This window comes from Centrocercus urophasianus, unplaced genomic scaffold (genome assembly GCF_019232065.1).
Source record: "Centrocercus urophasianus isolate 14NV4802_14NV808 unplaced genomic scaffold, USGS_Curo_1.0 seq_22, whole genome shotgun sequence".
In the NCBI taxonomy this organism is placed as follows: domain Eukaryota; kingdom Metazoa; phylum Chordata; class Aves; order Galliformes; family Phasianidae; genus Centrocercus; species Centrocercus urophasianus.
Window position 1 is genome coordinate 17559197 of NW_024884778.1, and position 14196 is coordinate 17573392.

General features: G+C 45.2%; 1 long non-coding RNA gene across 8 annotated transcripts in view; it reads right to left on the reverse strand.

The window, feature by feature from the left end:
• The window catches only part of LOC122162720, a 100469-nt gene that overhangs the window by 21100 nt on the left and 65173 nt on the right, over positions 1-14196 (reverse strand). Inside the window, exon 1 of one of the 8 annotated variants that reach the window (XR_006169674.1) lies at positions 12583-14187. The exons of 6 other annotated variants lie outside the window; for them this stretch is intronic. This is a non-coding gene — a long non-coding RNA (uncharacterized LOC122162720). Of the gene's footprint in view, positions 1-472; positions 9822-12582; positions 14188-14196 lie in introns of those variants that run through there. One more of the 8 variants, XR_006169672.1, reaches the window with a different exon arrangement.

Below are 14196 nucleotides of genomic sequence, written 5' to 3' on the forward strand. Positions count from 1 at the left end.
GCAGGAACAGAGGTGTTAGCTCTAGCATCCTGACCAGGCTCCAGTCGTCAGCAATTATCCTCTGCTGAGCCAAGAGGTGCAAGAATCATAGAATCATAGAAAGAATGTCTGCTGAAGGCACTGTTCTTCTCCCTCCCTTCCCACGAGGACTGCTGAATAGTTTTCCTAAGTGTCAGAGAACACTGTTGTACACATGTGTCAAATACAAATGCTCTGAAAGTCCTTTTCCAGTTTTGTCCCATGCTTTCTCTTTAAGTGCCACCAACCCTAGTGTCTTTTTTGCCTTGCTTGTGTCCCTGCTCCAGCATATGTCCCCATCCATGCGACTGCGTGCTCTTTTAATCCTGGATGCATAAAAGTTAGAGAGGACAAGGTGCCCAGTGCTACTATCATGTATTGGCCTTTCAGTCCAAGGCCCGTGAACCATTCACATCTGGAACTGGTCTGATCAAGTAGCAGTTTAACTCCTCACCTGTTGGTTTTGCTTTGGCCCCTTTGTCCCCAGGATGTTCAGGCCGGAGCCACCCTGGCTTTAGCAGAACGCATGCATCATGCTGGATCATGCTGGCTTCTACAACACTTCATCTCTACCCAGAAAGGTACCAACGATGCCTCAGCCCTTGAGTAGAGATCCCAGCTACTAACAGAAATCACAGAATCGTAGCACGGTTTGAGTTGGAAGGGACCAGATCATTTGTTCAAGTCCCAATGCCATGGACAGGAACAGCTCCTGGCTAGCCCAGGCTGCCTCATCCCCATCCAGCCTGGCCTTGAACTCATCCAGGATCCATGGCTCCTGTAGGCAAATAACTGATCATGAGACTGATATCAACGAAAGGTGAGATTGTGCCTCTGGACAGACTAAAGCTGTGCAGAGTACTTCAGTAATTAATTGCTCTGGAAGTAAAGTCTATTGTGGGAAAAGAGGTCTTTTCACAGTAGCATTAACTTCTGTACAACGAGATCAGATAGGAAAATGGGACTTCTGCTCAATAAGGAATGCTGTCATTTCCAAGTGCGTTTGGAAATCAGCCCCCCAGCCCTCCCCCTGAAAAAAAAAATATTTGTAAACACGAAATATTTTGTTTCAGTAGTATCTTGTACAAGAAAATGAAATCCAAAATTAAACAAAAACACAAAACGCTGAAACAAACTGCAAAGCCTAGAGCAACATGCTGGCAAAAGATTCAGTCAAATCATTGCCTTCTGCAAAATGCTTCTATTTTGGCAAAACCACATTTCTGGGGGTGCAAGCTGTTCTGCCGGAGGCTTTTGAACCTGCAGCAAGCTGTAATGGAGGCTGAGGTCAGACACTGTGTGGGAGGCAATGTTTAAAATGCTGCAGTTTGATTTCTCGTTTGAAACTCTACCAAAGGCAGTGGGGGGGCATTGGGAGCATGAAGCACTGCGTGGCACTCTGCTGTCCTGCAGCATCTCTGCTGGGGACTGGGCAGAGCGAGGCAGCCAGGAGGTGAGTTATGTGGGGAAGCCCCACTGGTTTTCCTCTTGAAGTGAGAATACCGTCTGGGCAATGATTTTAAATCTACCTCATTAATTAAACACATGCTTAGTCACATATGGCAGACACGCTTGCATTAGCAGCATATCTGTGCGCAGCACAGGAGGTTGTTGAGGATGCTGTGCAAAAAATGCACAAGTGACATGAGTCTGCAGCTCACAAGGCACAGGGCCAGGCTGCATGCCTGTGAAATCTCCTCTGGGACAGCAGAAGGGAGAAAGTTCCTCAGACTCCCTTGGAGGTCACATGGGCTTCCGTGTGTCTGCAGACATGGATGCAACAACATCCTCTTGCACAACCAAGCCTCCACTCCTTCCCTCACTGTTGAAACTACTGCAGAAATTCCATTGGGAAACTCCTCCGGGATGTGTCAGCTGATGGGACAGCAATCCTGGCTGTGGACAGGGGTGCTCCATCCAAGCAGAGTGAGGGGACACCCATGGAATAAACCTCTGCCGTGGTTTGATGTTAGGAGCTGGCGATATGTCGCGTGACATGCTCAGAACCCAGTGCAGATGACTCAACAGCAGTAACTGGATGGCAGATGGTATCATCCTCCCTGTACCAGGCAGCATGATTTGCTATGATTCACAATTTCCAGCTTTGTTAGGATTCACAAAGGAACCTAACAGAATCGCTCAGTTTTGCAACAGGAGCCCTCACGTGTTTAGATAAAGCACACGGCGTTGGTCTGAAGATCTCAGATCTGGGTTCACTTCTATTGCCACTCTCATGCAGACTCCTCTCTGAAGCGACAGGAGTGGTGGGAGGAGCAGGGTTGGCTGTGGCAGGAGAGATGAGACCCACGCTAGGTGAACACCGGCTGGGCACCAGCACCTCCTCCAACCCTGGCTTGAGCTGCAAGGTTCATCAGCGGGGTTTCTTTTTTATTATTTATTTGTATTGTTTTTATCATTTGGGTCTCGTACAATTACAGAGAACTTGGTTTTCAAAATGGTTTTCAATTAAAACCTTGGATCATCAGTATCAGTTTTAGTGGCTGCATCAAATTGAATCAGTTCCTGCATCACCACGTGCTGTGGAGCAGCTGCTTCCACTGCTCTCCTTTCTTTGCAATACTCTCGTTGTAACCCGCTGCTCTCGTGCTGTATTCCTCCAGAAGCACTTGCTCTGGCCACTTTGCAAAATAAGGAACAGGGCTAGCTGGACCCTGGAGCAGATCCCATCTGGTTTTTACCTTAGATAAGAGAAACAGCTGTCTATGATGTGGCAGGAGCTCAGGAGAGCTTTACAGCCATCCTGGGCAGCAAGCAGTAGCTACCAGCTTGATCCCAAACAGAGGCACTGAGTCTCCACAAGGAAGTTAGGAGACAACTCTGGGCTCAGGAGCAGCATCCACATCTCACACAGCTACACACACCTCAGCCCAGATCCTATACTGACCTGAAGGGAAGCACCAGCAAAGCTGGGGAGATGGCAGCCCCATCTCCATCCATCCTAATGTCGTTACCATTTTTCTCTTTTAAGATGCACCACTGTCACCAAGTCCGTGGGGATAAAATCCCATTAAATATTTCATTTTAATCAATCGCTTTCGGTAAGTGCCTGTTGAGGAATTCATGGCAAAATCTTCTCTCTGACACAGAGATTTCAATTATGAAAGATGGCTAAAAATAAAAGGAAATTATACTGTTCAGACATCTCTGGAGGTGGAGACAGGAGGGGGAGCTGTCAAGGAGAGCCAGGGAAGAGATTCTGTTAGATGTACTGAAAGGCTACTTATTTTTACAGAAACAAAATGTCAAGAGGAAGCCTGACTTGAGTCTGCTGCTCACCTTCTCTATTCATAGTTCGGCCTGAAGCGTGTGGGATCTGAGCACCAGAATTAAAAGTCACAGCAATCTCTTTCCCTCACTGCAGGGAGTTGGACCACGCTCCTGAATCTTTCAGTGGCACATAAATATTTTTTTTAACACGCATTTTACTTTCTTTTTTAAAATGAAAAATCCCAGCCTGTGACACTACAAAGAATCATTCAGTGTCATGGCTTTTTTTTTAAATTTTTTTTTGTGTGTGTGTGGGAGCAGCTGCTGATGACCCGGGGCTCACTGCACCGTTAGTAAGTCTAGAGGACATCCTGATGTTGGTATTACATTCAGATTTTGCAGTTAAAATGACCTGGCTGAGAGCAGAGCTTGTACCTTCAATCCTTCATGGACTCAGGTTCTCTTCACATGTCCTTGTGGTTTTTTTATCCAGCCAGATCCTCCAGCAATGATAGCCTTTACCCTGTGGAGTCTCCTTGCTGAGGATGATGTCTAGTTTGATACAAAGCATGCTCACATCACAACCTGTCCAGCTTCTCAAAAGACAAAAGCTTAAGGCGTTTTTTTGTTGTTTGGATGCTTTAGTTAGCTCATCTGCTGAGAACTGTGAGACTCAACCCCTGCCTGAGAACACAGCCAGACCTATGTGAATGAACATGGCTCTGGGCAGAGGTCTCCTTTTTAGGCAGGACCTCTGTGCACAGTGTACCCTGCCCAAGCCATGAAGAACATCAGCGTACTGAGAGGCCCTTGATGTAAAGCAGCAGGCATGTATCCATTTGCCTAATGAAAGCTGAAATCAGCTCAGGCCCTGATGCAGTTTGGCTTCAGAGCATGTTCTCAGTGGCCTTAAATGAGATCTTGCTCTCAGCACACGCCAGCTTCCTGCAAGGAAGTGTTGCGCAAATACCAATTTGCCAAACAAAATGTGGACAACCTCCCAGAAGACGATGTCCACAGGAAATTTCAGACACACGTTTGCATCATCCCTTTAATTAAATGATGCATGCTCACTCAGTGCAACAAGCTCCCATCCTTAATACAAATCAATTTTAATACTAAAAATACAGAGAAAACATCAAGTTCTAGATGGGGAATGCTGGAGTTTAGGAAGTTTAATGTTCTATTCCTGTTTAGCACAAGTGCAGGAGTGCCTTCAGCACTGCATGCTCTCACTAAAACCACCACCAAGCACAGACAGGGCCCATGCAGCCTCTGATACCTCTTGTATCAGAAGTGCTGAGCCCTGAGAGTGTGCCATCTTAGTGCATGCACTTAAGCCCTGCAAGAGCTGGTGTGGGCAGCGTTGCATTTTTCTGATTGAGTTTAAAATGGACTGCAGAGAAAGACTGCGGAGTGGTGCCAAGGCAGGCACTTTCACATTGCACACAAAGGGGTTTTTATCAGGACTACTCCTTGCTCTGGAAGTTTGGAGCTCCCTTCCCCCATGAGCTGCAATGAAAGTGCAGAATAACGTTGCCTTGGGAGGCAACAGAAAACAGGAACTGCAATGAAGCTGGATAGCAAGGGAGAAATGTTCTGCAGGAGCTGTGATGTAACTGGGCTCACGATCAGCACTAACCCCCAGAGAAGACCTCCTGTGACAAGTGGGTTATTTTCCACCATTCTTCTTTTGTGAGCTTGCCATCTCTTTGTCAGGGCTAAAGAATGCCAGGGCTTCAGGCACACATGCTTCATCTGCAGACTTTCCTGGCAAGTCAAAAAAAGCCTGGCACAAAGAACAATTAGGAAATAATTGTGTTAAAAGCCACAGGAAATGACACAGAGATCACTTGGGGAGTTCTGCATGCCCTGGCTGTGGCTTTCCTGGGCTCAACAAGCTGGCAAAGCTGCACTTATTTGATAAGCACACGTCCATCTTGCTCCTGGGCAACCAACAGCAATACGTGGGGTTTGCCATGGAGGCAAAGGGAGGAGATGGGGTTGGCATCCCAGAGTGTGCTAGCTTGGGATTTCCCTCCCGAAGGAACTCAAACCCTTTCACAGCCTGTTCACCTTGCATCAGTCTCATGGAAACACTGACAGTGATAATCAGGTTCTAAAAATATTGAAGGTAGAAGATAAATCATCCTAGAGATCAGAATTGTGTGCATTACATCTAAATGAGCTGCAAAAGACCATTCCCCCTGTTTGATGTGCTTTTTCCATTCAGTGAACACGAAGCTCATCTTTGTACTCAACTGCTGCCAGCTTCTAGCTGGAGAACCCATTTCACTTTGAGAACAGAGTGCTGCATCAACAGACAAGCTATCACAGTGCTCTGGTTTATGTACTTAGCTTGTTTTACCAAGGCAGCAGCTGGGAAGAGCTCATTTCCAGAGTGTTGCATTGGTCCTCGAAGGACCAATAAGGCTTCAGAGCATAGCCAGCAAGGAGCACTGATACACAGCAGAGACTGACAGCTGCTGGGAGGAAAACCCTAAGGAGAAGACGTCGTACACCACCATCTACACTGAAGCTAGTTGACACAGGAGGATTCCTCACTTCTTCCCTTTGCTTTCTGCTCTTTCTCTTTGCATTCCATTTCATTCTGTTCCTTTCTTTCTTCTCTAAATGAGACAAGGCAACTATAACATCCTCAGCAACCTTAGCACCTACTTAGAGATGTCTTCTGGTGTACATCAGCACGGGGCCAGCCAGCATCAGAAGATCTGTGGCAAGGGAACAGAGCAAAAGTTGCCAAGTTCAAGCAAGTTCTCTATAGGGTGTGTGCTCACACGAGCTGCTGATCTTCCTGCAGCCCAATGGTACAGAGCTCCTGCAGAGTGATACTACATGTACCTGCTGGGACAGAGACAGGAGATCGTCTCTAGTAAAGAATACATTGAGAACAAAGAACAAATTGTCTGGTGGAAATCAGCTGCAAGACAGACACACCAGAAGATGACAGCTTGCTCCAGATCTGTCACATACCTTCTAAGGAACTCCAGCTTCCACAGTGCTGGAAACAGGGAATCTAGAAGGGATTCAGTAGGGCTGCACAGTGCATAATACGTAGCGTGCTTTGATCAGCACTGAGCTGAACAGAGCACAGAGGGCTCCTGATTGATGCTGGTGCTGTGGGTCATGAACCTGCCTTCAAAGAACGTCCTTTAGAAGAATACAGCAAGGTGAAATTTGCCATTCATGCTTATTGGAGCTATTCAGTGAATGAAGAATTTAATTAAGATAATGTTCCAGTGCAGGAAGCTCAAAAATTAAGATTATCATTATTGTAGAGGAAGTAAACATTTCCAATGTATTAATTTTTTTAATGACATTACTGAAGGCAATACACTTATTCTTGAGGCATTCACAGCAGTAAGGACACTCAGGAATAGTGGCAAGGAAGTTACAGAGAGGCAGGTGGTACAAGGGAGATTTTCTGTGGGACGCAGAGCTCTGTAGGACACGAGGGCTGGATAACAGGTCCTGAACTGTTTGATGGAAGGGATGGCAGCGCTGGGTGCAAGGGTTTGACCTCTAGTCTTTGCCTCTGACTAGCTCCGTGTGTTTTTTCACACTAAAAGCGTGACCCAGATGGAGGCCAGGGAGCCTCCCTCACACCACTGTGCCATGGACATACTGCCAACACCTTTTTGTGCTTGTTGTGGTCTGTCTATACACTGACCAGCTGAGCTGATCCAGGCAATGTGTGGGGGTGTCGTCTGGTGCATCCATTCCCACTAAATAAAGCACCAATTCAATGCAAAGCAAAAGGTGTTCCCAAGCATCTCCCCGAAATAAGCCTTGGATGGAGGAAGAGGGAACATTTATTTTTTGCAAGGAAAAGATATCACATGGAAAGCCAGGAATAGAATCAATTGCTGGAGAAAGAGAGGAGGAGGAGATCACTCACAGACCGTTTGCATTTCTTGTCCCCTTGCCAAAACCTCATGCACACCACTGTTCTAATTAATAGCTGTCACCTGTCTACAGTTCCCACACAGGAGCACAAGGAGGAGGTATTCCAGGCACACAGGTAACCTGGGAAATGAAGTGACTGCTTTAATGTTTCCAGCTTCATTATGAGGCTCTCACTCAAAAGCTGTTCTCTATTAAGAGTTATCTGAACTGCTAACTCATGAGGCTCCTTTGAAGCGAGGCTCAAATAATATTTAAAATGAAAAAAAAAAAGTATGTATATGTGTTGTTTGGAAGTTCATTAAAATAAACACAATCACTGTTGATAGCATTTTCACATAACACTTGGTCACTTCTTCCATTAAGCCTGCTTCCCTTTTTGTCTGCAGTTCCTGCAAGTTCCTGCCCTTCTATCCTGCTTACAAAGAGAATAATTAAGTTTCTACTGTTCTTTTCTTTCCTTGTTTTCACTGGGCATCAGGTGATAACCGCCTCAACACGGCTGCATGCACCAAAGGAGAACAGACAAAGGAAGAGTAAAAAAGAGACAGGGGTATTCCATACGATCAATCTGGATATCTGCTGATGAGGGGATACAGGGCAGCAGAGGCTCCTGTCCCTCATGCATACACCCAACTCACACTCCATGCTCTGTGATGTGCCCGAGGAGGCAGGATGCTGCAGACAGTGGGACACGAGCACAGCCACGAGTCCCAAGAGGCAGCACCACAACCAGACCTTTGCTCATTGCTTCCCAACTGCAGTCAGTGCATTTTCCTCGCACAGGCTGGGAAAAAGGGACTTCTCCCTGACCTCTTATCTTGTGGGCAATGCTTCCTCCTGCAGGTAATAAAAAGAGTAATTAGAACTATCTGCAAGAACTTCCGTGGAAGCAGCAAGTGCCGTGTAGGAAGTCGGTGATCGAGGCGCATGCAGGCTGTCACTGGTTGTTGCCTTCCTGCGCAGACAGATCTGATGATACTGCTTTCCTTAATTGCATAAAAAAAATTATGCCAGGAGATCAACAGCGCCAGAAAGAATTAATGGGGAAAAGAGAAAAAAGACACTGTTCATCTGGAGCCCAGATGGCTGGCACGTGACGTGAAAGAGGGAAGATTCTCTGAAACCAAGAAAGCGGCAGGCAGGATAGATTGCTCCATAGAGGGTACCAGCAAGGAATGCCTAACTAGGCCTCAGAATAGGCATGGCACTGCCATAACCGAGCTGCAGAAACACTCCATGGGTGTATGAAAGCACGAGTGCTTATGACCCAAAAATAAAAATGGAAGGAAGCAGGAAAAAGTAAAAGGCCAGGAGAGCCTAAGAGAGAACTCTGCCTTTCAGAAAGTCTGTTGTCAGGATCACTGAACACTTCTCCACCTTCCCCCCATGCCCTGAAATTGATCAGTCTTCACTGATCACATTTAGGCTGAGCCAGTGCACAAGGATACAGAGATGGAAACGAGGATGAAAACGTCTATTTGCTTCCAAAGACCAGAGAAATTAGAAAGAAAAAAAAAAAGAGCAGCACAGACAAATGCAAAATCATTTCCTCTTTCAACACCTATGAACATATTTTCCTTTTAACAGTCAGTTTAGAAAGCAATACTTTCTGAAAAGAATGCATACAATCTCCAGACAAGCACCCCAATGCATGGCCATGCTCCCAGAAGCAAATTACCAGGTTCAGAGCACTGTAAAGCTTAATGAGGGTGACGTGTACTGCCGTGTACTGAACACACCTCTGGTTACCACAGTGAAGCAACAGCCCTCTTGAAACTGTGCTGCAGCTTCAGCCTGCCCAACCCCATTGCATTAACAAGGATGACAACCCACCACCCTACGTCTATTGTGCTGGTGAGTGTTGGAGAAACCCTCCCAAAATATGGTGCTTAGCTGTTGTTTTTTTTGTTGTGTGGCCTCCAGAACATCCTGATATCTACTTTGTGGGTTTCCCTTCTGAACAGGCTCCAGTATTTGTTCTGGTAACCAGAGGAGTCTGTGAACACATTTTACGGTGTGCCACTGCAAGATTTTAAGTGCAATTTCTGTGTAAACACAAAGCAAATGTGGTTCTGTGTTAAAAATACAACTGAAGGGTGCTTCATTTTGAGGGGAGCATTTTCTGAGCAAACTACGCCACTCCATTACTACTGCTGCAGCCAGGCAGAACAGTGGCTTCTCAGATGGATGGGATCTGATATGAATTCAGATTGCAGCAGGAAAAAACTGATAGTAATGTGAGATAGAAAATATTTACGAAACCCACTGGCATGAGATATATGTCTCCTAAGCAATGGAAACTGGAAGGGAACTGAGAAACTTCAGAAATCAGTGTGTGAAAGGAGAGAGACTATTATGAGTTTCTAATGCCTTGTACTTTTTTCTTTTTTAATGTGAATTGGGTGCTGATAGAAGACAGTAATGTTGATAAGCTTGAGAGAGATGATGAATGTATGAGGGCTGCTCTGAAAGGAATGCCTACTATTTTATTATGTTGGGCCACAGTGTCAGACACAGGTGTTGTTGGTATGGCAGCAGAGGTCAAACCTTCCCAACAATGTTCTGCTACGTGTTGCTGCAGTGCAATGGATGGCAGCAGAAGGGCAGTCTGAGAAAATGGCCTCTGATATGGAAGTGCATATGGAGCAAAGGTGTGGAATCGAATTCCTCCATGCAAAACAAATGGCATCCATTGACATTCACTGTCAGTGAGCACAGGGAGGCAGTGGGTGATGTGTTTCAACAGTGGTGACAGTGACATGAAAGACAAGTCACATCAAGCCATGCAGATTTCTACAAGCATGTAAGCTCTTGTTCACTGTGAGCAAAAATGCCTACCTAATGGTGGTGACTGTGTTGTTTTTCTTTCTTTCTTTCTTTCTTTTTTTTTTTTTTTTTTTTTTTTTTGCTGAGAATAAAATAGCATTTTTGTGTTCTTAACATCTGTTGTAGTTTCCATGGAAATAAACAGGAGGCATTATTTTCAGAGCAATCTAAGTAGCAATGCGTTTTCTAAAAAGACCTGATCATCTCAGAATCCTAAATCACTTTTCAAACTCGGGGTGGTCCTAAGGCAAGAACAGGAAGAAAGCTCGAATAGCAAATCCACAGTAGGGTCAGGAACACCACAGCCTTGTATCTCATAACTCAATGCAAAACCTGTATACACAGTGCTTTAATTTCTAACTCCCAATACTTCTCAAGAATTCGCAAGCAGAGTGAATAACACGGCATAAATCTATGAAGAAGCCAAGCAAGAATGCACTTGTTTTCCCCTCTACATGGAGAAAGTTTTGAGTACAAGAAGCCGTATGACATTTCCAATAATTTACTATAGGGGAAAAAACCAAAAAACCACAAAACCCATTAGAGAACAGGTATCTAAAAGCACTTAAAAAGCAGAGAGAAAGTAACAGAGAGTCTGAAATGCAGAAGGAAATTTAATAGAATATTAATACAGTGTTTAATAAAGACTGGACGGGCAGAGACGTAACCCAGAGGTTCTAGATCTAGCTTATTATTCACTTTATTAATTATCATTGCTTCCTTTATTTGAGAGCGATTTATTGTGGTTCAACACCAGCCCTTTCTTGATCAAATATAAATAAGTGGAAATGAGCCTTATTTAAAATGGAATAGACATCTACCCACCGTGTTTCACTGGGGTGGCTGATGTAACCTCACCTCCATTTATGTTAGTGGAGCTGTGTGTGTTGGCAACCTTTTCAAAACCAAGTTAATATTCCAGCACCAAGTTCTTTCAAAGGAGAACAGTATTCCTTCCAATTTCCAGGAGTACTCAGAACCGTATCAGATTTGGCTCAAATTTGGTTGAATTCATGCATACCAAGGCACATGCACATTCTAAAATTGACTTAGGTAAGCTTCCTCCACAAGCCTCAATGTGTTTTACGAAATCACACACCCTTTTCATTTATGGCCTTTTACCCAACAGGCAGGGTGTGTGCTGTTTCTTCCCCTGTCCTTAATTGGGCTTCCAGAGTCCAGCACTTCCTGCATCACATGCCTGAAAGATCAAAATTAACCACATTTTTCTGCATCTCTGCAACACCAAGGTAGTTTCATCACATTCTTTGTGCTCCCATGTTTTGTTTCTCAAGAGAGAAAGGGCACAGAACCAGAAACCAGCACCCAGGAGGTGCCATCCGACGCCCAACCATGTCCACAAGAAGCTGCTGACTCTCTGTGCCAGTGTTGAGCTGTACTAGAGAGCAGCACAGTCCAGCTAATGCCATCTCTTCCCGCCACTACAGTGTCACACTGCTACTGAGGGGCACCACTAGACCGTATTTCCATCTGTTGTGCTTCCTCTTGACCAATGCAACATCAACAGGACAAGGAGCTGCACCGTGGCCAAGGTTCCTGCTCACCTCCTGCTGAGCCTTCAGGCCTTGTGCCCGTCGGTGTGTGCTACATCAGGAAGAAGGGCTGAGGGCACCGCATGTGGCTGGAGCACTGGGAACACAAAGAGACTGCTTTGTTCACTGTCCAGGGGTGCCCTATTTCACCTCAATTCGATTCCTTTTCCCACCATGCCTCTCTGTAAGCTAAAGCTGACTAACAAGGAAAGACCATCTTTATAACCCCCACCCGCAGCCCGTTTTTATGCCTATGTCAAAACCCACTTTTCTAGATATATCTGTCCCTGCCTGGCTTGGTTTGTTTTTAGGACCACAGCACCACAGCAGCTCCCTGAAACATGTCCAGCACAAGCGCAGGGCTGCAGCTGGAGTCCTATCTGTTTGGGATGAGATCCAATTACAGGAAGCGGCAGCCTGCCCCGCAGCGATCATTTCCACCTTTGTTAGTTTTTGGCTTCAGCATCTATTTTGATAGGTGCCAAGATCTGAAGGCTGTTAGTACGGAAATGGAAGAGGCGAATAGCTGTGCTTTAACCCTTGCTTGGCAGTAACTGTGGCCCACAGTGCAGTTTCCCTGCACCAGTGTTAATGTATCCCCATAACTGAATATATCAGCATATATTTATATAACAATAATAATTATGCGTAATAAGAAGAACTAAAGTGCGGGCACTGTGTGCATGAAAAAAAAGCCATCACTGAACTTATTTTGCAGTGCTAATCTGAGAACAGGAGAACCAACCACCCCCCAGGACTCTTCAGGCAAGGAAAGAGCCCCCCGAGCCTGGCTGCTTTTGTGCAATTCTATTTTGTGATCTCTCATTTCTGAACAGAGGGAGCCTGAGAACAGAGCATTGTGTCCGTGCTCAGCAAACATACACGAGCTTTTGAGTTCCCTTCACGTTTCCCAGAGGAACATAAGGAAGTTTAGCCTTTAACCAAATATGGTCCTCAGGGACAAAGCAATGGAGCCCAGAGGGTTGAAGCTGGATTTTGCTTTTCTGCCGGCACTGCAGCAAAACCTTACCCTGCTTTAGCAGGAACAGAGATGCAAAACGTGCTTGCAACATTAGTGCAAAAACCCTCTTTCTTCAAAATGAGTGGCTATAGTCACGGAGGGGAGGCTGTCATTCTCTTGATTGAAGTTTGAGCTGAAAAAAGGAAACAAACTTCTGAAGATTTACAACCCGAACAGTATTTAAAGCTCCTGCTCTTCTCAGGAGCTGTGTGAATTCCTCCCTGCACTTGCAGACCAGCGTCACTGCTCTTCTGCCAACACATCTCTGCTCCATAAAATCCGGAAGAGAAAATATGCCAGCTTTCTTGATGTAATTAACCGTGTAGCAAAATGGTTTTTCTGTTGTTCCTAGCTGATATGGTTTATTTCATCCAGGTGACAATGAAACAAAAAAAGAAAACAAGGATCTCAAAGTGAAAAGAGAAGCTTCAGAGAAGCTGAAGTAAAGAAAAAGCAGAAGAAAGAAGTTTGCCTGGTGTGAGACATGCAGAAAATTACATCTGTATTAACTAATGGTGCAAAATAAATGTAAAATAGGCCAATCACACGAAATGTCTTCATGGCACCCTACTCCTGACTGAATACATGGCTGTGTGTACTGGGACTTTGGAAGCATGATCAAGCCACCAAGCAGGCCTTAACTCCCTTGCTGGGATCCAGGACTCCTATGCACACTGACTTCCACAATGCAAAGAAAAAGTACAGAAAAATGCTCAAAATGGCAACAGAGGTTGTTAATCTGTGCACCCCACTGGACACTGAGCACCACACTGAAAACATGACAGGAAACCCTTGTTTGGCAAAACAAAGATGGGAAACAATCAGGTTAGCATCCAGCTACTGCCCAAGCTAATGTGCGTATGGCAGCATCTTGTCCTGTAGAGGAGACCCTGCAAACACAGTATGAGCACAGAGGACATCTTACTGCTTATGGCCTGGAATAGAAATCCAATAGTGCCAACTTTGAGTGGGGCAGAAAATGGATTAGAGCATCTGTCAGTGCTGGAAAGCTCTGCATCACCACCATTACAGAGGCAAAACAGAATGCAGGTGCCTGCAGACCCTACGCTGGCTGCCGCTGGTTGGTGGCACATGAGACCATCAGCAGCACAAGAAAAAAGCCCATCATGGCCTTCTTGGTGAGGAAAACTTCAGAGAAACCATCTGTGTGACACAGCATGTGTGCATGTCACCTGTCAGATTGCAATATCAGATCTGCTCAAACAACTGTAATGGAACACTGCAAACAAGAGCAAAGCTTAGTCACTTGTTCAAGTCTTATCCCCATTTGTTTTTACAGATGTGCAGTTCATGGAAATGAGATGATTAGCTCATCAAAGCATCTGTCAAGGGGAAAGACAAACCAGCATTTTGCAAATGCATCCAAGTGACAAGACCTGTCGGATATGGGTTGTGGTGAATCTCTCTGAGGCTTATTTTTGGATCTGTTACACTCAGCCTTACCAGCTTATTAGTTATCTCCAACACATCACTGAGGAAGGGAAAGATAAATCTATAAAACCTTATCAAACATGGCAATTTGAAAATGTGGTGGGTTTTCTTTTTTTTTTTTTCCCATGAAGGCTGTATGTCCTTGCAACTTAACTTTCTTCCCTTCCCTTC